The sequence below is a fragment of the Dermacentor variabilis genome, chromosome 5 (genome assembly GCF_050947875.1).
Source record: "Dermacentor variabilis isolate Ectoservices chromosome 5, ASM5094787v1, whole genome shotgun sequence".
NCBI classification, from domain to species: Eukaryota; Metazoa; Arthropoda; class Arachnida; order Ixodida; family Ixodidae; genus Dermacentor; species Dermacentor variabilis.
The window spans coordinates 112,118,895-112,142,781 of NC_134572.1; the positions used below are offsets into that span (position 1 = coordinate 112,118,895).

The 23,887-nt window shown below is 49.8% G+C and overlaps 1 protein-coding gene across 4 annotated transcripts in view; it reads left to right on the forward strand.

Moving 5' to 3' along the window:
• Positions 1–23,887, forward strand: part of LOC142583058 (paired box protein Pax-6-like) — a 218,037-nt gene that overhangs the window by 100,879 nt on the left and 93,271 nt on the right. The gene's annotated exons all lie outside the window — the stretch shown is intronic.

Consider the following 23,887-nt stretch of genomic DNA (forward strand, 5'->3'; position numbering starts at 1 on the left):
CCAAATTGCACCGTATCTCCTGCTTAAGACGTGTCAGAGACGGTCGTGTTCCTACGCGCATTGGGGAAGCGAACAGAGCGCCAGCTGTGGCGACCAGGCCAGGCAAAGATATAGAAGACGTCTCATGCTCGCGCTCCAGGCAGTATTCGTAGTCCTCGTCAATCAGCTCCAGTTCATCACGCACGTTGCGATTTCCATGGCGTTTTCATCATGGAAATCGGTGCAAATGAATCGTCAGTGTCTTCTCGCGGTCCAGTGCCAAAACACAGTGTAGAGAGACATCGGCTTGAGGTCGAGAAGCACGTACTTACTGCATGTTATTAGTACCGTGGCAGTGCAACATGAGAGGCAGATGCAGGAAAATTCCGCAGTGGGCTAGTTGGTTGGACATACCTAACACTTGCGCAAAGCTACGAAGGGACAGGACTTGAGTGAGAAAACAACACACGAATTGAAATAAGCGTTAGGGGGTTGTGACGGTAAGTGGTGCTGAGGTTAACCATTTCGAGCCTCTTATGTCAGTTTAGCTTCGAACGTAAAATTGAAAATTACGTTTTGGTGTATCACGCGGCATAACTATACAATCTGATTATGAGGGACGCCGTAATGGGAGCACTCCAGATTAAGTTTTACCACCCGGGGTTCTTTAACGTGCACTTTGATCTGCGTACAAGAGCGTCTCTGCATTTCGACCCCACCGAAATACGACCACCGCGACCTGAATCGAACCCGCGACCTCGAGCTCGAGCAACGCCAAGGCCACATGTGCTACCGCGGCGGGTACGGCTTCGAGCGCTGTCAAACTTTTGTATCTGCTAAACACAAACGAATAAATAACGTACAACTATAACTTCATAGGGTTAAGCATGTCCCTGGCATCCCTCGACGCTTGACAAGCCATGATTATGTTCATATCTGGCAGTCGAACATTTTGCAGGAAACTGCTCAGCCATGAGAAATCTTCACTGCATGAAAGCAAAGCTGTGCGTCAAGTGGACGCACAGGCTGCACTGTGCGAGTCCAGAAAAAAAAAATCGCGCGTTCTTTGTTGTTGTCGTTTACCTGCCTCTTTCCGGTCCTGCTTCATGTCAATCAATCAATCAATCAGTGTTTAGTTCACGAACAGGAAAATATAAAGCAATAAAGCTACAGGAGAAGGCCCCAGAACACAAGGCTACATGGGGACCTGCTGCCAAGTGGTCGTAGAAACAACAAATGTGGTGCACAACAGCAGGACGTTACAAAATACAAGATAGTCAAAGTATTCGAAGAAATAAAAACAAACGCAGTTAGAATATCAATCCTTTACAGCCCTCACTGAGACGATTTTCCGAAGCACGTCATCTGCCTGGGCGAGAGAGTGCGATGAAGTGGATTGGGTTACCTTAGGACCACGACTGCACATGCAAGCCCGAGCAACTCGTACATCAACGGTAGCGAAGCTGTTCAAGGGAGTTCGCACACTCTGAAATGGCACTTAGATGAGAAAAATGGTGGTGCGTATGGCATGCAATGATACAAAGCAAACACACACACTAAGTTTTTATGTTCGAAACGAATTTCAGAAGCTACTTCCCTTATTGTATTTACCGCACTGCAGGGAAGCAGCGTGTATGAAAAGCTCTAATCCGAGACTGCAGCTGGCGGGAGACGCCAACGACGACGGCTGCGTCGTTGTAGCACATCGTTAGTTAATGCCGCGAGTACTCGTTTATGTTGTTTTATTTAGCGACCTTTTTATCATTTATTTACCGGCCGTCTCCTTCTTTTTTTTTCAGTTGTTTGCGGCGTAAAGTTTTACATATCTTTTTAATGTATTTAGTGACACAGCTACTAGACGACTTTTTCATGTTTTTTTTTTCGTCCCAGCCTTCTTCATTGTATTTATAATTCTAGGAATTGTAATAGATGCACCTAGGCTAGTATGTATGGTGGAACTTGAACAGAATGCCAACACTCAACGGACACAAGTGAATACCAGCGAAAACACGAATGAACATGTTGATGTCTTCGCGACGCCAGGAAGTTTCTTCTTGGCACGAGTGACGACTTAACATAAAAAATAAGTCTACAAGTAGATTTTGTTTCGCCTGAAGTGTCACCCCGTCAAGTATAGGGTGTTATTTTATTTTATAGTTGCACCAATCTTTTATAAATTACCTGTGGGAGCTAGCACAATACTAAACTTGGATCTAAATTACTCGACTTGGTGGACTTCTACGAGAAATCGAAATGTTTAATTGAATACTTAACATAACTACGCTAATTAACTTTCTAATGAATTACTTTGTCGCACATATTTCAATCTACGAATTGTAGCTAGTAAGTTCGCAAGGCATATCAACTTGGAAGGAACTTGAAAATTAATATCTCGAAGCTGGTGCAGTCCTGAGAATTCGTTCCAAGTGAGTCACTGTGAAGCCGCCGTTGATGCTGTGACGTCACGCACTGATATAGCCCTACCACGTTTACGCGAATAGAAGTCATTTGCAGGGAAGCACGCAGAGACAACCATATTTTTCTTTTTTTCCCGTGATTTTGGATGAAAGTGCTCAAAGGAGACCTATAGAGTATGTAATAGCCACGTCTGTTAAAGTCCTCCACAGAGTACGTGTCCTTTCTTGAGATACAGGGGAAACCCTGAAGGAACTTGAAGCATCTACATGTCCATGTGCTATGTCCTGCCATCTAACTTGAATAGAAAATTTAGATATTTTCTTGAAACGAGTTTTAAATATAGCGATATAAGCCGACGCGTATTATGCCCCGTTCGCCGATGTCATTTTGTGCGAGCACTAACGCTACTGTTAAAAAAAAAAAAAGACGTACTACACCCAGAAAAAATACAACTTATTTGTTGTTCATGACCTACACAAGGACAAGAAAACCGAGTTGTGTGCAGAGGAATCGCAGATTGTTCAATCACTGCACGGATTCGTTGCTTCTGGATTTGGCATGTATTCAGTGTTGCAAGGAAATGTGTAAATGACTTATATATTCAGCGATAGAATTCGATGTCCATGAACAGTCAACGCGAATAAACAGACGCCGCGATGCAGTACGCCCACACAATTTTTACCTTCTATATATGGTTCTCATTAGCGTGCGCCGAATGCTCGCTACCGGAGCGTTTTTTGCATTCCTCCCACATCGCTATATGCGACCTTCTTGATCGGGAACCTAACTCCCAACCTCACCAGATTAAATTTGTTAATTAATTAGTACAGAGTGGAAAGTATTACTAGCTCACGCATTCACGATGGCGGACGGCGGACACTAATTCTTAATTTATTCGACTAGAATTGATTAAGGAACATTGTTTTAAATATTAACGGCTTTCAGAGAGAGGGCACATTGAAGCTGTAAGCCACCTTCACTGCAGAGAAAATACCCATTTGCTGTAAATCCTACGCCTCTCTCTAATTTAGACAAAGGTGCTTGGAAAAAACATCTCTGACAAAATGAACCAGTGCACAGTTTCTCATATTTCTTAACCTAGTAACCAAACGTAAGCAAGTAAACATGTTTGTAAGTGCGCTCCTTTATTTTTATTTTTTTAAGTACGGGCATACCGAAGCTACAGAACATTCTGTTGTGTACACAGAAGCCTCGAAAGGACATCATGTAGGCGTATGCATATCATGCATCTGTTTTGCAGAGCGGAATAGCGGGAACAGCCTGTAAGCTCTGTGCAGCGTATACATGTAGCAAAACAAATCTGAAAAGGGGGGCTTTAGGAGTCCCGATGACCTTTCGAGTGCTGACGACCTTTCAATTAAGGTCATCAGGACTGCCTCAAAAGTCTTCAAAAGCTTTCCGTCCGCAACATCCTCACCTATTAACCAGCTGCTCTGTGCGTGACGCGAGGTTAACCAGTTTTACCAAATGCACGTGCCTGCGTTCTTGTCGTGCGCCTTCCTACAAGTTTAAGCTGCAACGTGTACACGTTAATTGCGGTTGAGAGAAGCAGCTAACTCAGCGTCAGTGAACGAGAGAGTCTGTCAGGGGCAGTGATTCGTACAAGCGCATATTATTGACGTCGCCTAGCTCGGAGATTACGTCAGTCATGACAGTATAGCGTGACTGTGGTTCATTTGCGTTGATTTGGCATGCCCTGCAGCACGCAAATTGCAAAACGAGTACATATTCTTTTATTTTTTAACACCGCTATCCCATACTTACGCAAGACGCGAGAGAGGAATCTGGTCGTCCGTGCAATGAATAAAACCTAAAAGCATAAGCGGACCCGCCCCCTCCGCGTTATTTATTATGCGCAAATTTTGTTCATGAAAGAGGCGATATATGGTGAGAGCAGATTCGTAATGGGATCGATAAATCTTGCACACTACCCTAAACAAAATTTCAATAGAGAGAGAGAGGGGGAGGGAGAGGAGAGAGAGAGAAAGGCAAAGGAAAGACAGGGAAGTTAACCAGGGATTATCTCCGGTCGGCTACCCTGTACCGGGGGAGGGGCAAAGGGATGCGATAGACGAGAAAAAAGAATACGAAAAGAAAAGAGAGAGAAAAAAGGATAAACGAATGACAGGGAGGTTAACCAGGACTGAGCCCGGTTGGCTGCCCCGCACTGGGAGAAGAAAAAATGGGAGGGAAATATTAAGCGAAAAAGAGAAAGTCCGCAGTGGATATCGCCGACGTAGTGACAGCTTTCTGCTCTATATCACAAACGGTCGCTCAGTCCGGATCACAGAGGGTCACTGAATCCGGTAGCCTTCGAAAATCGCAGCGACGCCCTTGTGGGATTTTGTAACTTCGATATGCGAGGCCATTGCCCAAAGGTCTTGTTCAAGTTTATTGAAAAGCTCAAATACTGAACATTACATGTACTGCATGACTTCGCGAACTTCGCCTGCCAACAGCAGCGCCGTAACAGGGCCTATAGCGGGCAGGCAAAACAGTTTTTAGGCGAACACGCTGTGGCTTCGAGTCAGGGGCGTGCTGCAGCGTAGGAGCTAATGCACTTCTCGAGATTCGCATGGCCATAGACAGATCTTTGTCTCGACGCATCGGGTTGTATAGCAAACGTTGATACAGCCACGCGCCTGTTAACGGTAAAAATGTCGCGCCAATTTCATTGCCACCCTATATATACCAGATGGTAAGCAACTTTCGGTTGAACACTGCACCAACAGCAGTGCCAGCACTGGTTCCCCACTGCCAAGTGAAACTTCACAATTGGGAAATGGGAAACTTGAGCGTGTTCACAGTCATTTCGTGTTCATGTTTTTCTGTGGCGCCGTTTGAAAGAAATTCCTCATTGTCCTAATGCAAAAGAAACAAATCGTCCCTACAGGTTATTGTTGTATCTTTTAATCACACGGTTTTTGCTAACCTCGATCGTAGATTCTTAGTATAGTAAAAAAAAACACGGACTGGCCGAAGACCTGGGAAAAATTGAAAACTTGGCTACAAGTAAGGCATCAGGATGTCCTGGACAGTCGCAGCAGCAAAGGCGACCAAGATCGTTATGTAGATGGGAATGAGAAGAAAGGGACATGGATGAATGATTTTAGTTTGAGGAGAGTCTGACGACGTATTTGTTGACGACACTTGTAACCTTTTAAAAAATAAATAAGTCAATCAGGACATTAAAGTCGCCTAAATTAGATAATAAAAACTCGGCTGGTGACGCCGACTAAGCGTTACTCTCATGCATATGCCGGAGGTTGGTACAACACTGTACAATACACATGCCTAAGCGGAATACTGAACAGCACAAGACGTTTAAAGAACGTTGGCTGCGAGATGTTTAGTACATCTCAGTTCAAAGGAATTCACCTCGGGGGCGAATGCGTGTAATCATCCTCGCCTGCCCTTCTTTTCCTTGTCCATTTGCTGCTTAAATTTACCTTAGCAATCATGCGACACCATGTATAGCTGCACTGTGTACCTGCAGCTCTTTTCAAAAGCTTTTGCAATGTGCTGCTGCACTGCAAAATCAACAACGTAAAGTGTTAATAGATGGCCTCCACACATGCGCAAGTGACATTTCGTTCACGCGATGGCACTGCATATTTAGTAGAGAGCTGCTTCGGCTACAATTAAAATTACTCCGTGATACACAGCTAGAGTGAGAGTGGTGAGCCGTGTACAGATCGACGTGGAACGGATGGCGTACCAACCTGTTACGCCCCGGTTAAAATCCAACCTGCGAATTATTGTATTCCTTTGTATTACCAGATGTAATGTGACAGACCCCACACCCCCTACCACGCCTGATAAGTGGCACTAGGGTAACTTTTGCAAGATTAGGTTCACCTGCAGCATCCAAAACTCCTCCTCCTCCTCCTCGTTCCGCGCTTTTACCGTTTGTGCCAGACCACATCCATCTTCTCCGTAATCCTCCTCTCAGCTACAAGATGGGCTTTCGCTCTCCCCTCTCTGCTGCGCGAAGCCTACGTGCTTTACTCATTATAGGACATAATCTAACTTTTTTTTTTTAATTCATGGGGTTCTACCTGCCAAAACCAAGATCTGATTACGAGGCACGCCTTGTAGTGGAGGAGTGCGGATTAATTACAACAGCACGGGGTTCTTTAGCGTGCACCTAAATCTGAAAACACACGAGTGTTGTTGCATCATATGTCGTCCTCGCAGAAAATGCGGCCGCAGACGGCTGCGACTGAACCCGTCTACTCGAGCTCAACAGCGCAGAGCTGCAGAGCATGCGTATTACACACGCGTTTCGCGCTGTATATAGCTGAAAGCAAATTCGCTTCCGCTGCGCACACATCGAAGCCCACGTCGTACAACGTGCGCGCACGCCTCGTGCGCTTCCAGGTGTTCTCGAAGCGGGCTCGAACCAGACGACGACCAGGCGAAGAGATACGGCCGCCACCTGCCGACTTCGCGAATGGCACGGGATATGGTGCGTACGGGGTGAAGCCCGTGGCGTCACTCCGCCGCCTACGCGCTGCATACGTGACACAGTATTGCACGCAGCAGACGCTGCTTCCACTACGCTGCCGAGGATGCGAAACAAAAGAAAAAGGAATAAAGGTTAAAAAAAAAAGGCAGGAAGGCATGGCGACGGGGTTCTACGATTTGCGCTCGCTTCTGCGCGGTTCGGTCGCGACGCCCGAATACGCGAAACAGGAGAGACCGTTGCACGTCAGTAAAAAAAAAAAAAAAAGAACAACGTGAAGGGAGAAAAAGAATGCAAACGAAATGGAAAAATAGACTTGGCTTTTCGCCCTATATAGTTTGGGATGAAGTAGCCCTGTTTCAGAGAGAATATCATACGTGACATTTAAAGAAAAAGAGCGAAGTTCGCACACTTCTGCATGGCGCTCTGCTGTCGGCCAGAAGCTGTTAACCCAAAGGGTGCAAGGTGTACCTGAAACCGATGTCGACGAAAGGTCAGAAAAGTATGCAGGTTGGTGTGAACATCTTCGGGGAGGAAAGAAGCGTATTTCTTGAACAGGTATGATTCCTAATGTTTAACGGTAAACGTAAGATGTAAATCATACATGCTATATATATATAGAATCAGCATCTTATACGCAAAAATTTGACGCAATAAAAATTAAGAAAACTTTCACGTCACTCCGATAACATAACTTCGAAGTTAGAGAGATAATTACTCCTTTGTGCATCACGACTCTGATAAAAGATTACAGCGTTTTCCACTCAACACCGTATGTATTTGAGATCAGCGAAATAAAAACACAAATATAATGTCGAACATGGTTTATTCTCTATTGGCTAAATACAGCTAACAGTGCTCGATGTGAGTGTATGACACTGTCACCTGCACGAGGCAGAACAGGGGTGCTTTTAAGAGTTGATACGTTGTGGCATCCAGAACGCTGCGTTGCGGGCTGGATATTTCTGGAATGAAATGAAGTGTTCACTGGGTAGCTCACAATAATTTATTTAGGGGTGCGCGTGAGCTCGACTTACAGGCGGGCATGCTCATTGGACGACTATGACTCATGCACTGTGTTCGCGAACTCTGCAATATGCTGATCGTGTCTTTCTGTGCCGAATTTATCGATACACAGAGCTGTGTAAGGGTCGGTAAATCCGACGGTTCACTTCTTAGTCGTGGCACCGACACCGAACGTTTTAAATATATAGGACATATTGTGAACGCAGTGTCAATAATAGAAGGTAACAGCATCGTCAGGCTCACAAACACAACATCGTCAGGATATATACAAAAGTTTACAGGCACCTGCGAATGGCTCCTACCCCTCGAGACTGCGCTTAACGCATGAACGTATATTAGGGGACGACCCAAAGTGGACACTACGTTAAAGCGAACAGCTTTACAGATTCACTGGCTATACAGCCTTAGAAGCGCACATTACCATGGCAGTCAATGAAATGCATAGTCATATTGCCTTAGTTTGTTCGGCCCACTTGTTATAAGGCACAAGGCTGCTACTGCACCGCATAGTCTACACTGCGATAAGTCTCAATCTGAGTCGAACAGTTCATTTTCACTCCAAGAACATGAGCCGGCGGTCAGTGGGTAATTCATTTTCTGCACTTCGGCTCGGTCGACGCACGCAGCCCGCTTCCCGCTAGCTTCACTGTATGTGTGCAGTTGGGCGCAAAAAAAAAAAAAAAGACAGATTTAATTACACGGAGCTTGCTTTTCCATTACCTGGCAGACACCTGCCCTGTAAGCCTCAATTCAAAGCTTTAACCTCAACCCTTCATAAGCATCAGGGTGCTGTTTTCCCCAATTCCTTTCTCTCTCTCTCTCTCTCTTTCCTTTTCTTTATCTTTGCATTCTTCAACTGCACCGACAGTAACGTTCGCCGGACGCCCTTTTGTTTGAACTCTCGAGAGAAGCTGGTGCGATTGCAAAAACTTGTTCGCTGGCGCATCAGCCGGGTTTTGACGCGCGCTATGCTAATTGCGTCGCCGCGACGATCACTGACCCCCTGTTTAGACGAGCCGCGGGCTGTCTGATGTAGTTTCATAAAACAAAGCAGTGCGCTCGGCTGCAGGAGGCAAAATAGACGTGAATTTTACTGATTTCTCGTCTCCCTTACGTCCCCCCCCTCTCTCCCTCCCTCCCTCCCTCCCTCCCTCCCTCCCTCTCTCTCTCTCTCTCTCTCTCTCTCTCTCTCCCTCTCTCTACTTCCTCTTGCATTTAGTTTTAAGCGCACGTATTCAGGTTTGTAGGTCCACGTTTGTTTCAAAGCTTATGTCTAATGTTATTCTTTTCATTTACTTATATTTTTTACATGCATTTCAACGCGGTGAAGCAGAATGCCCTCCAATTGCTACGAGCACCTGCGCTGAATTGATTCAGCACACTGCGGACTAAAGCTGGCTTGCAGTTGACCTTCGTGCCTTGTGAAAGTTGTCACAGATGTGTTTCGCAGAGAACGGATTGAGGGTGCTTTAATTGAAACGCCATTCTTCTCTTTCTGCTACCCGATTACGGCCCATACGAGAGCACGAGTATATGCGATCCGATGCACCAGCAGGACACAAGATATATATATAGTAATGGCATAGCAGAGTTGCTCATTTCATGCAACGCACAGACCATCAGGTGGGATGGGAAAAGGTTGCTGTCCCCCGGCAGCTTGAATAGAGCTTACTTTTTTATGGGAAATAATAAACGCACCAGCTCCACAGCAACTCGAGGGCTGTTCACGGAGCTTTTTGACTTGAACGAACGTTTATCAGAGCTGCTCATTGTTCTATTTAAACCATAAACCAAGCGTTAGCGAAAACACTCAATAACGCCGGACAACGCGGTGGATATAGTAGATTCTTGGGGCAACGGATTCGCGGTGGTAGAAGCCTGGAATTCGGCAATCATGGCCAACAAGTTTGGTAAATAAATCAAATAGACTCATTAGCCATTGTAATTAATTGCATTGACGCACATATGCTGTAACTGCGCAATAGAATCTCGCGAGCACGGAAGGTCTGTCTACCATATAGCCAGTTACTACTCCGCAAAATGTCGCACGAATACATCTGGCTTCAGTTATTATTTTTCCAGTACTTATTAAAGCACTGTGGGCCAGAACGACATGAGCATTTTTGCAGACACGAACATTTTGAAGCCGACAGTGTCTGCGATGGCAGCGAAGCCTATCATGGGCGCTTTAAATTGTTAATTAAGAACTTTTCCAGCAAATGTTATTTTTACTCAAGAACTCCTTAACGATCGTGGCATTTAGACATGCGTGTAGGAGATACCAACATTATTTGTTTCCTCAACTATTTGCTATATGCAACATTTATTGCAGAAAATGCGGCGAGAATGTCCACGTTTCAGCCAGTGGAGGCTGACTGCATTGAAACAAATAAACGTGCCCAAACAAAATTGGCGAAAAGCACAGGCACAGTTTCGCAAATGTGTGCAGTGTTACAAAACGCAGCTGCGTTAACACAAACTAGTTATGGCGATGCGTGGCGAAGTTACGGTGACAAACAACTTAATATATGGGAAGCCACCACAAGGAGGCGTGAAGCCAGCAATGTTCTGAGCACGTACCCTCCGACATTCCAATATTTAATTAATGGCCGCACCGACAGCTGCAGCGGACATTATAGCAACATATTCAAATTGGGAGGGAAACTTCAAGGGGAACCGGGGGAGGGAGTGCAGGGGGGAGGGGAGGTAGGCCTCGAAACTGAGCATTCTTTGATGAGGAACGCCAGTCCAAATCCACATATTATCCACTTACAGAAACTTACCGCGTTCCAATAAATGTATGTGTCCGCATGTATCAATTGTATGCCTTTCAAAAGTAAACGAAGTTCAAATATATAACTCGGCGTTCCATATGTTTTCCTATTTCATGTAATGCCGTTCCATTTAGGTAAGGTAGCCTTTGCAATAATTTTCCGCTTATGGTCAGAACCTTTATAAGTGGAACGAGATGCAGAGTGATGCAGCGGACACAATTCAGTCGTCGCGCTGGGGTCAGTCACGTAGGCGGGTCCTAAGGCGCGCGTCCGTGTCATAGTCATGTTGCGCACTTCAGCAGCGATCCCACACACTCCTCCGCGATGCAAAGCCGCGCACCACACACAGTCACTGTTTTTTTTTTTTTTTTCCCGCGCGCGATTCTGACGTGCATGTGGGGAAGGAGGGGATTACGCCGCTGGGCTGTCTGAGTGTCCGCGCGATGAATCCTCGATCAATTTGCTTTGCGCTGCTTAAGGCCCGGCGCACGCAGACAGACGGCGGTGTATGCGCGACACCGCGAGCAGGAAAGCCGTGGCTCGGGCGCGCGCGTCACAAACACGCATTCGACCGCATCCCCGTACGCGATCAAAACACGCCGAGGAAAAAAATAACGCTCGCATCGCGCGTGGGATTTGCGCGCTTCGTTCGGAAACCCCACTCGCCCCCATCCCGCGCTGCGCGCATGCTATAGCCCAGAAGATTGATGAAGGACCGCGACTCAAAACAAAGGATCAGTCTGGTGGTGGGCCCCGCTTGCGGTATGCGCGAGCCGACTCCGTCATTTGGATGCGGTTATCCGCTCGCGCGGACCATACGTCCCGCCCGACCGTATATGGCGCGTGGACAACGACCGCGAGCCCAAAAACCACGTGTCTAACCAGCGGGGTATGTGGATGCAGCCTTTGACGACCTCTTGATCTCTTGTCAACAGCCGGACAACAACGTGACTGAGTGGCTGGCGACCGCAGCGCTGACGTCACCCTGTGTCTGGCTGCAGCGTGTATAGTGGACCGCCGGCGCTCATATATACCCGTGCAGGCGACGATGCTCGGTTTGGTTTCCCTCGGAAGATGGCGCGCAACCACAATGAGTGATCGGCTAGAAGTGGCATAAAATTAGAAGAGATCTAGACATGTTTAGAAAGCAAAGGAAACATTTGAGAAAAACTGAAAAAGAAATTGAAAACAACATAACATACCAAGAATTCAGAAAGCGAACTGTCGTGAAACAAATTATTCAACTGCATGATGAGCAACCGACACCATGACCGTACAAAACAGGAGGCTCGCGGAAGAAAAAAAAAAGTGGAGATGTCAACAAATGACAAAATTCAGCCCAAGTATAGGTGAAACGGCCTCTCTAATAACTTTTTTTCATATACATATGAGAAGCGGTTTTAGAAAATGAAGCACTGATCAAACGTCCTATAGCGTCATCACAATATGTCTGGAGCGAGCCCGGGCGGTCCTTTCCGCGCGATAGCTATTGGTCTTCTGCGTTGCAGACACTCGTAGAATGTGGTTGTTGTTGCATGACCTCGCTCGAAGAGTCCGGTGGACTTGGTTGTCGGTGGTAAGCGCAGCATGTGCGAAAACAAGCTGCATAGCCCCGCATCCGTATATATGTGTGCTGCCGATTGCCGTTCCGGCGCGACAGCTACATATATCGTCTGGGGCACGCAGTGGCCCGGAGGTTTAGAGGCGGTGCCCCTATAGCTCGCAGATGAACGACACTAAGGCAGGCCGAAGACCATGGCGCAGACGGCCAAGGCGCGGCGCTCCCTGCAATCTGCACTGTAAGCCGATTTACATCCTTAAGAGTGTTTTCTATCTATATGTATCGCGCCCTTACACCCTTACAGAGGTAAGAGTGTAAGTTATAGACGGAAAACACGCTTAAGGATCATTCAAGGTGCAACTCGATTTACCGTGTATTACGCGGGCCTGCCGAAAGGGCTGTACGCGTGTTTATACGTCCAGAGGATTATAGTCCAGAGTGTATTACGGATATGCTCAGTGGCTATGGCGTGGTGCTGCTTAGCATAAGGTCGCAGGTTAGATTCCTGACCGATGGAAGCTGAATGCAAAAAGATACGTTCGTGTACTACGCGCTGTAGGAGAAAGAACCCAGGAGATCAATATTAACCCAGGGCCCTCCACAAAGAAATGTTGTCGTATACATAGTGAGTCACCGCGTTACAGTGATCATCGGAGCAGTGTTTGCCTGAGCTCGCTGGTTGCACACAGCAAGAAAGGTTTCCACCAAAAATAACTGGCATGGACAGACGGGAAAGCGACAAGCCAAACCGCTGGACTAGCAACTGAGCATTTATTATTCGTTTCGGACACGCACTGAACGACGTCATCAAACGTTTTGAGCAAATAAAGACCCACGTGCTAACCTCCACTACGAGGTTCGCGTTCTATACGCCTGTCACGAGCTTCATTGGTGCATAACCTAAGAGAAATAGTTAGAGGTCAAAGTCGTGCTGTATTGTCGCAACATAGTTGTTTACTAGCCAGAAAGCTCGGGAGGTTCGGCCACTGAAGGACCGATTATCCCTATATTTCACCCATGAGAAAACAACGATAACAGAAGGAAAGAAATGGCGTATGCACCACCTAGTAATAGAACTTGAGGCATTATTTGATAAGCGCCAGTTAAGTGCGAAACACTATTGCCCGACACATCGGCTGACTTAACTTATTACAGGGAAGTGAAGCGGGCATTTTTCGTATGCACAAAAGTGGCCGTCGTATAATGCTAGAGTGGCGTTATGTCATTACGTATTTGAGCTAATAAATGCATGCGCGCTTACGTTCATTCCTACAGTTGCGCTTCGTGTATCCGTCCCACCTGTCGCCTGACCGAAAGTTCTGTTCCATCGCCGCATTGCTTATAAACGCTATGAAGCGCTGAAAGCAAGTTCTTGGCTGTCTTTTGTCTTCGAGATGCTTTCATGCTTGAACGTTTCTTCCCATCTCCTCATTTCATGCCAGGAATGTCATTCCTGCATCACAGCGTCCCGTCTACGAAAGCACTACGAACGCACCTTATTGAGAACGTGCTGACAGCCTGACCTTCGCGACCTCCGCACGGCATCTCGTCACAAACATTGAGGCATCCTTGCGCTATCGTGATTCAATTCAGTATGGGTCACTGCTTTCCGTTGCTCTTACCCTACCCTGCCCCGTAGCTTCAGCAGCGTGGGGTAGCGCTGAAAGACTATAGCATGCAATAAGACACTGCTTAATGCATCATATTTACTATGGACTAATGCCTCATAATATTTGTCATTGTCATCTGAGTCAACAGCAACACTGGCAGCAGTCAGTTTTATCTTTGTCTTCTGGCGTTATGGTCTACTCGTTTCAGACAGAAAGAGATGCTTTCTTTAATGGTCGAAGGAGAGGAAAATGAGGAGGCAAGACGGGGTGGTTGCCCAGTGTAAATACCGGTCAGCTACGGGAGCAGTTTGCCTGGTCATATGACCTGAATCCTGCTTCAAATGTTATGGATGACGGACGAAATGGCACACGCATACGCAACACAGCCCACACAAGCAAACACAGTGACATAGGCGACAAAAATGAGTTCGGCGGTCAAGGCCAGTGTCCCGGAGAGATACTGCTAGAGGAAGGCTTATGTTGTTCTGCGGTAAATCTATTCCATTGTTAGAGTTGTGATTCATAGGCGGAGTCATTATGAATAAGGTGGGTGTATGATTCGAACTTCGGTCGTGATTCCTTTATAGCTATTGACAGTCTTTCTCACATTATGGGAACATGCTGCATGCTCCCATTCTTCTATCTCGAACATTCGCTACAGTGACTTTAAAAGTTCGTTGCACGCAGTATCCCATAAAAACCCGCACAACTGAGTTTTAAAGGCAACAATTTTTGTCAAGTTAATGTCATTTACATAATCGCCGCTCCGATTAAAAATTTAGGAAAGCTGACGCATTCGTACACAAACATGCGTACGTTCTGCATCGAGCAGAGCACGAGAACCTTATTAAATAACATCGCAATTGTCCTTCAGCAACACCGACTCGTCCTTACCCTACTCCCACGTTCTTTCTTTTTTTCTATTTCCCCTTCACGGTTCACCCAACACAGATTTCGTGTACAGTGTATACACAGCTCTATACACGACATCAAACCACTCGCGATGAGCTGCGGCCAGCGAACGCGATCTGGCGTGTAGCAATTAATTCCGGCGCCTGTCCCGAGAGAAGCACAGAACCGCAAAAAAAAAAAAAAAAAAAAAATAAAAGGCCCGCGGGCCACAACCGCGTGGCATACGTGCCCGCATGCAGTGCCGGCTCGTTTAATGCTCCGCGCGAACAATGGATGCGCGCGCAGTCATTGTTGCCTTCTCCGGAAGCTCTCCGCGAGCCTGTAAGGACGAGCGCCGGTATCACCATATCAATGAACACGAGAAGAAACACACGAGCGACATGTATGAGCACTGGGCTTCCGTCGCGCGCTCGCTGCTGCGTTGCAGCCGCGGCGTGCCTTGCGGCTCCGTTTCCCGACGCTCACAGCCCGCCGGTATATAGTGGCGGCCACCAGAAATAATGAGTGCTCCATCTTCTCTGCATTCACTGGAGGGGTGGGACGAGGGAAGGGTAGGAATGGGGGAGGCGAGGTGGAGGAGGGGGGGGGGGGCTGTTCGCTTGTTGCGGCAGTGCCCGTTTCCGGAGTCGTTATTTCATTAGCTATTCCCTTGTTCCTAATCGATGAGCGCGCGTGTGAAATGCCGAGCTCGTCAGGCGAGTCGGGTCGGGACAAAAGGTCGAAGCCCGCGCGAGACGTTGTTTTCCTCTGATATTTTGTTTTTCGTCGGCGTAAGGACGCTATAGATACGGACTGTACTACGGCGACAGCTGTTCTGGACTTTTTCTCTGGCTCGAAGGTGGTTCGAGTGCGCAGTCAGTTCGCCATTGAAACTTGCAGCGAAGGTTAGTGGTGCCCATCGGGTCGATTACAAAGTCTAGCGCACTTAGAACGTGACCGAAATCTGCAGCCCAACTTTGTGCGCAGATGCAAAGACGTCACATTTAAGGTTCACAGAGATTAATCACCATGTCGACATATCCATCACCAGCGTTTCGAGATACCTCAAGTATGCAGAAGTGCCCGATAAATAGTCGCGCATAAAGTGCCGACGGCAATTTCTGTTTTAACTGTTTCTGTTGTTCACTTTGTCGCCTAGGCTTGAACTTTCGATCTAAAACATGCAATGGAGCACTTCGTCGATGCCTCTCTCGCTGCTGCGTTGAATTATTAACACACAAGCTGCACGAGAAATTACGCGAGAACAACAGCGTGAAAATCAAATTTTTGTAAATAGGAGGCATAGAACGTACCGACTATAACGTAGCGAACGGTGAGCTCCTGTGAAAGATATATGTATACGCTATACTTGAAAGTTATGCCACGTGTGATGTAATATATATCGATGACCTGTGATTCTGAGTAAATTTGTCTCGGCCATCTGAGATGGGTCATGCGCGAGAATGTATGGTGTTTAAGAGCCTATAATATAAGAAAGAAAAAAAAAAGGGGGGGGGGAGGCTAATACGCTTCGCATGAAGCCTTGCTGTACATTAGCTAAGATATGTCGTCAGCTCTCGTACTTTAATGTCTTCTTTTGAAAGGAAGCATTCGAAGGGCGTATTACTCTTGAGCAGAGGCTTTCAGGTAAAATCAATAAATGTGACTGAAGTATAACAGTTCACAGTCTCCGTCTTATAAGCGTCTAACGGGGTATTTGTGTTTCCGAGCACTCACACTTGAGCTGCCAGAACGCGAACTGCGGTATTATAGATTTAATTTAAAAGCAACGTAGCGGGAATAAGAAAGCGAGGGAGGGAGAGGGGGAGCATTTAGGAAACAATCCGGAAAAAGTCGCCGCATGCAAATTTAGCGCCGAAGGTTGGCGGTTGGCGCAAAAGGCACAACAACGGGCGCATTTTCTTTAGCGCTCCGAAAAAAAAAAGAAGAAACGTAAAAATTAAAAAAAAAAAGTCAAAGCGCTCAGCCCAGTCCGCTCTGTATGCAGAGGCGCCTATCACCGCTTTGGATCGGCGCGTGCTAGTCTTTGGCTCCACTCCTAAAGCCTCGGCGACCGTGCTGCAGCGCGCACGCGTCGCGCTGCTTATATACGCAGCAGAGAAAACACCGCAACCGGGAGACAATGGGAGCGCGAGCGACGGGGAAACCGAAGGCGCAAGACCGAGAGAAAGAAAACGAGGAGAAGTCGCCCGAGTGTCTGTCGGTGTAGAGATATTCATCCGCTTTGCTCACAGCGCGCGCGCGCCAGTGAACGTGCTTCGAGCGCTCTTTGCAATGTCGAGACGACGACGACGCCGACGACGAACGGGTCCCTCTGTTGTGTGCGGCGGGGCACCGACACTTTCTTTCCATTCTTCTCCGAGAACACCGAGCTAGTTTGGCGCGCGCGCTCAGGCACTAAAAGGGCAGAGCGGAAGCCGCCTTTCGGGCAACGGGCGTTGGAGGGGGGGACCAATTCAGCCGGAACGCTCGGCTATATAGCCTCGCGCGCGCGCGCGCACGCACTCATTCCCTGGCTCCAATTTTGTGTTTTTCTCGTTCTCCTTTTTTTTTCTTCGTTTCCCTCTGCACCACGCCTGTCCGTCTCTCTCTGTTAACAACACGTGGCGTGCATGCATGTTCCACATGACGCAACGTCGCCGCAGTGGCGCGGTCGCGGCGACTCGCAACGGACACAGCCAGCAGCGCGCCCCTGGCCTCGCAGGTATAGCGAAGGGGGGGGGGGGGGAAGAGGAGAGGAGAGGGGGGTCGCATGGTGCTAGAGGGTACGTGCTAATTAGTCGGCGCTTCTAATTGCCGACTCATTGTGGTCCCGGCGCGGGGCGAGCGTTAATGCCACCGCTATCGGACCATCGGCACGGCACGCCAGCAGCACGCGGCGTCGCAATTGATTAAGGTCGGCGGCGCTAACCCCACCTTTCTCCTCTCCCCACAGACGCCCGCAGCCAGCCTCCGGCGGCAGCCGCGCTGGCGCGCTTGCGCGGGGAAGAACAAAACCGCGGGCGCGCTCCAAGCGCGCACAAAGTGCTCGTTAGTGCATCTCTGGCCACCGGCAGGAGGGTCACAGACCGCGGACAGTCTTCGTTGTCGACCAACTTAATTTCCCTCCGCCGTGTGGCTCTGCGTCCGGCGCGTCTTGGTAGGTTCGCTTATGCCGCGACCAATTGCTCGCAGAGGAGGCGCACTCTGCCAAATACGAACGGCCCCTCGTATACAGTGCATGCGTCAATGTAGAGAGGGTGGGGTTGACACGAGGTTTCAGTTTAAATACGGCAATTATTTTTTCTTGTTCCTACGCTGAAATAATAAAATCTTCATGAGGAAGATTCTTCAGCGCGAGGAGTATGCAGCAAATAGTGACAGATTATGACTCCTACATTTGCAGGAATCTCTAGCTGAACGCATATTGTGTGTTCCTCTTCATATTGGCGGAGTCTCTAAATCCTTTAGTGAGCTTGCACAAAACTCACGATCGTATTCCCAAATGTGCACCGAGTTCATCGAGTCGAAGGTGGCGCCGCCAACTGATTGAATTAGTTGTTCAATTTTCGGTAAATCTCTTCGCCGTTTCCTATTCTATAGTTTCGAAATAAGAAACGCTCGTTTGATCGAGCCGCGCCGTGAAGATATATAGCCGAGTCCTGGCGCGTTTGCGAATACTGGAGTCATTTTCATTTCTGTAGTTGTCCAACAGCGTGCTGCGTATTTGGTTTTATGAGAATGACTAAACAACTGTATTCCAACACCCTCTAGCGAGCGATATTCTCGCTGAGGAAATTGACTTGAGCGGATTGTCAATGACAGGCGGGATTCGTTCTACATTTTCCATTCGCTGTCGAGAATTCTTCTTTCTTCTTTTGCACGTTTTGTCTGTTACCTTATAGGAGACTACACAGCAAAGAAACATCGAACCTATGAACGGATTATTATTCACTTCTATTAATTCTTCATTCCTGTAAAGGGTTCGCAACGTTCCACTATTATAAGACTGTCGGAACCCCAACCCCTTATCATTGTGGTAATGCCTGCCTGCACGTTCACATGGGATGCAGATGTACCACACCTGCCTTTTTCTTCCGGCAACACGTTATCGCACCTGCATCGCTCGTAAAGCCGAGAGAATCGCACGTATTCGTAAATTGTGGCGCACTGTCTTTCGGCTATCTCTGTCAAACGCTTTGGCGCAACTACATCGCGCCATACCTGCCAGAAGCAGGCATTGAACCGGTTTCTTGGTATTATAAAGATGTTTACGGAGGAAGAAGAAGGGTTATATACCAAGCCGGGCCGACCAGGTCAACACTCTCAGACCTTCACCCTTTCCGAACGGGCGATCGACGCGTCCGAATCACCCGCGCAAGTTCCGCCAACCATCCACGGTGCTTACGCAGTTTATCTTCGGCGCTCGGTTCGGCGCGGCACATGTGCCCCCTGCATGTTCTACAGAAGCCGTGGCGGTGTCGGCACCGAGCTTTCAACGGGCACGCAACAAGCCGTGGCGAATTAGCGCCTTCGCCCGCCGCTTGCGGCGCAAACCTGGTAGCCGCGCCTGCGTAGCACGCGTTGAGCAGAAGTGCGCCCAAAGGGCGGTCGTGTCTGGGGAGGTGGTAAGAGATACGCACGCGGGAGGCTGCGCATGGCCGCTGCATGCGCGCGCATGCATGCATGCCGGGCGTGATTACGCGCGCGCACACAAACAGACGCTCGCAAGGCTGCAGCGGCAGCCGGCGATCGCAAGCGGCTGATAACAGGTTGCGTGCTCTCCCGCCGGTGCGCCGCCGTCGCCTCGGCCGAGGCCAATCATCCGGTTAGCGCGCCGCTCCGCGATGATAGTTTCTCGCGCGCCAAATCTGCCCGCTGGGAGCCAAGTGATGGCACGCCGGAGCGCCATTTGCGCCCGATTGCCGCCGCGGTTATGAGGTATGTGTATATAGATACACACATATATATATATACACACACGTGCACGCACAAACAGGGGCACGCATTCGCAACTCGTGGCCGGCCCTGCGTGGAACGCGGCCGCGCCGTGGCCCCGCGGTGGTCGGAGCAGGCGTGCAGGGAGCAGCCAGGCGTCGAAGACGATTGCACGCCTTGTTTATGCTGTCCGCTGGCTGCAGGCAATACGCGGTCGTGTACGCAGCCTTGAGCAAACAAACGTACGCTACAAGCCGACGGTTCTTCTAATTTGCAGGATCTTCTGCTGGTCAAGCTATCCCACTTCATCTCGAAGAAACTTCATGCGTGCAAGCTCTGGGAAGTCTGCGGCGAATATGGGCGACGGCTGCCAAACAGCTGAAATTACGCTTCGATCAAGATTATTGAAGGTCTTCTTTATAGCGAACGACTGGATCAGAAGGACGTTTATGTGTGGTAGAAATTTGTCACTCACAGCGGCTGTGCACAGAGCCGCGGATTCGTAACGATGTAGCTGTGTAACATCTGTCGACGCTTGCCCTGGGTTAGGTCCATGAGGGCAAGGGTTCCTATGATACCAAGACGCCGGAAACATCGTTATAAAATTATGTAAGCCAGAGAATTTGGGTGCTGGACGTAGTAGAGTTACACTTCGCGCCTGCGCATAAATAGTTCCACCTTGTCTGCACATGCGCAATGATGCGAAACCCGCAACGCGATAGTAATCGAAACATGGAGTCGTACTGCTATAATGCTGAAAAACTGCTACCGGCAGTGTCTGCATGCAGTACGGGATAAGCCCGTGCGATAACCTCTTCTATGTCAGATGCACCACATCTTCTTCGTCGGTCCTGACCATAAACGTTCCCCTTATGAATCAAGCAAATCGACAGTTATCATCTGCCGGAAGAGGGCAAAATAATTTTAGAAAGAAATAACAAAGAAAAAGAACGCCGCTGAATTCCTCAGCGAACGGCTTTTCCCAGGCACCGCCTCCTCCTGAAAGCGATGATGTCGCGGGAGCTCCTCTCCATCACCGCGGCCGTCGTCGAATTCCAGGAGCTCGCGCAAGAGCGCACAGGGATGCGGGAGAGAGGGAGAGAAACATGTCGCAAACGCGAACTTTTGGTCTCGCAGGTCGGCTCACGTCCATGGTCACGGGATGACAAGATCGGCGGGCACATTTCGCGCTATCTCTATCGCGAGAGCGTAACTGCTGCCTCCATATCCCCCCCAAGAGAGCGACCGCCGTCTTCCAACCGCGAGCTCTGGTGGAATGGCCGCGTCGCCTGCCCGGCAGCTCTTTCTTGCCCCCTCTCGCATGGGCAATGTCGCGCGCGTGCTAGCACGGCAGAAGCCAATTGGGCAGCGCGAGAGAAGAGAGGGAGCCCGCTGCTGTTAGCGTACCCGACGCCGCACGCTATCGGGACAGGAAGCTCCCGCTGAGGCCATAGCGCCGGGCGAGCACGGTCGCGGCGACGATAAGCTAAAGGATTAGGGCCCCCTTCTCGCTGACCGGGCGGCGAACGAGTTGGCCCGCCGCCGCGTGGTCGCTGGCCGCGCGGAAGGGCGTCCGCGCTTATCGGCGGCTCGAACACCCGAGGCGCCGTATCGGCTGCCGCCGCCGCCGCCGGAATTCCGGGCACGATCGTCGGCGACGCGGCCGCGGGCGATGATGCACCTCGCCGTCAAGAAGCGCACGCGAGAGAGCAGCGGCTGCTATGGGCGAATAGGTGGCTCGATGGCATCTCGCCTAATCGGACGCTGAGCTGTTGCCGACCCCCCTTCTGCTGCTTATTCTTCGGCGCCCGAGAAAAGCATCGCTCGGGGAGCGCGCGTAATCTCGGCGCGGCGAAGAAGAAGTGCGTACGTGCGCCTAACTTGGGCCAAGAAAGAAGTGGTTTGGCCGGCCCCGGGGAAGGGGGGGGGGGGGGTATACTCTTCGCGATACTTGCGGAATCGTGCGGCATCCGCCGCGAAGGAGTGGTGCAGAACATGATGTTCCGAGGCGCGCGCGAATGCCGAATCAGCTCGCGGGCAGGCCGATATAGGTTGCACACAGAGTATCACATGCGCCAGCGCGACGCTTCCGACCTCCTCCTTCTCTTCCGTGCTTTTGGCCCCAACGCGGTTTATGGCAACGGCGCGGCGAGGTGATGCGAAATGCGGCTGCCTTGAATATACATACATATAAGCCATACCTCCTCATCGACCTTGGTCCGCGCGTCGTCGCCCTATGCAAACGTCGCCGAGGCTTGGCCAAGTCTTCGAGTCTCCGGATGCGCTTCTGCAGGCCTGGCGAATGCGCATGCATATCGGCGAGCTTTCCAATCCATTAACTTGGCTGATTCGATAGTCCCGTGTTTCCCATCCGTTTCCTGCTAGCGCTGGGAAGCACTCCGAACTCCCACGAACACGCTATCGAGCACTCATTCGCCCAGCTCTTCTGGCTAATTCTCTTGCGACAGTGGAAAAATCCATAGCAGTCTCTAGAGTAGATGTTGCTGCCGCTTTTCTGCTCGCGCGCCACGAGGGTATCACAATTTCGTTAATCCCCAGCGGCAACAAAATATTTCGTTATTCTCAGTGTCAGTAAAACTTGCTACCAGCATTATGTCATTGTGAAAGTGCATATGTTGAAGAATTCCAATTGCCATTGGCTTATGTCCATGCGTAGCTCCAAAGCAAGAAAAGCAAATGCCAGCGCATTTCCCAACATGCTCATATTTCAGCAGCAATCAGTACGGCTGCACTGCAAATATTTAAAACGAAGCTGCTGATTCATTACATGACCACCATGGTATCTGTGGTATGGAACATTAGAATATCACTAACGACTACTATACAGCGCACTATAACGTGGTCACACGGGCCGTTCGCCTCGAAAAATCGAAATCATGATCGAGGCTGCAACTTGTAAGAATCCTTCCGCAGAAAGCCTGTCTCATACAACATGCCTTTCCATCGTGTACAAACACAGACCGCGCGTACAATGCGACGAAAACGCTTGTTGCAGCTGCGCAGAGGAGGTATACACGAATGTATAGCCTCCGGTGAATAACAGAGTCAGAACGGTGACGAGGGGAGGGGAATCCGGCTGCTTGAGTTTTTACACGGATCATCACGACGCCATCCTATACGGCTACACTTAGGCTGCATTAAAAGCCGTCGCTCTGCCAAGGTGCCGTGTCCAATACGAACTTAATCAGCGCCGCGGCGCACACGAGGAGCGTGTGAATGCTTAGCGCAAAGTGCGTCGGTGGCGGTCCCCCCCCCCCCCCAAAGGACCCGCTCGGCCACGGGTCAACATTCTCGGCCAGCATATCGCACGCAGTGCGCTCCTATATCGCATATGCAACCCCTATGCGGAGGACCCTCTTCCACATACCCCTCGCACGGATGAGGAGCGGCGGTCGAAGCAGCGCTTTACGTCGGCGTAGGCATCTGCCGAACGAAGCCCCCCTACCGCAAGGTGTGTGAGGGGGGGGGGGGAGGGGGGCGCGTGGCCAATTCATCGGCGGAGCACCTGCCCCGACCGATCGGCAGGTGCAAAAAAAGGAGCGGAGGTCCCGCGCTAAGGCGCGCGCGCGCGCACGCCGAGTCCACGTGCGGTTGCACGCCGCGAGACGGAGACGTGTAGACCCCCCCCCCCCCCACCCCCTTCCACTTCATCCCAACCCCCCCGAACTCCGAGAGCGCCGGCGCATACGGTAAGGCACGGAGCCGACGACGCCGTGAACCGCCAATGTTTGCCGGGCACGCCTCCGGTGCACGACGCCTTTCTCATCGCTCGCACCGTTGTAAAACCCCTTGTCGTACACACACACGCGCGCGCGCGCTTTACACGCCGAGCGGGAGGGGGGTGCGCCCGGGCAAACCCCGTGCGCGAGCGGGCGCAGTTCGATACGCGCCCGCGTCGTCCCCGCCGATTTCTCTACGCTCGCCGCCGCCGATTGCGGACCGCACCGCACGTGCATCTGCTTGTTCCTGGTTCCGGAATGCTGCCTGCCGTCTCTCTCACTCTCTCTGTCTCTCGCTCTCGTATTTGATTCTTACAATCTGCGTCCTTCTTTGTTTCGTTGTGTTCGGGGAACGTAACGAAAAAAGACAAAGTGACTGGAGCGTGCGAAAAGAAGGCAGCCGGAACGCAGGCAGACGGGCTGCGATGCGCTCGACTCCCCGCCTGAATCGGGATAATCGGTAA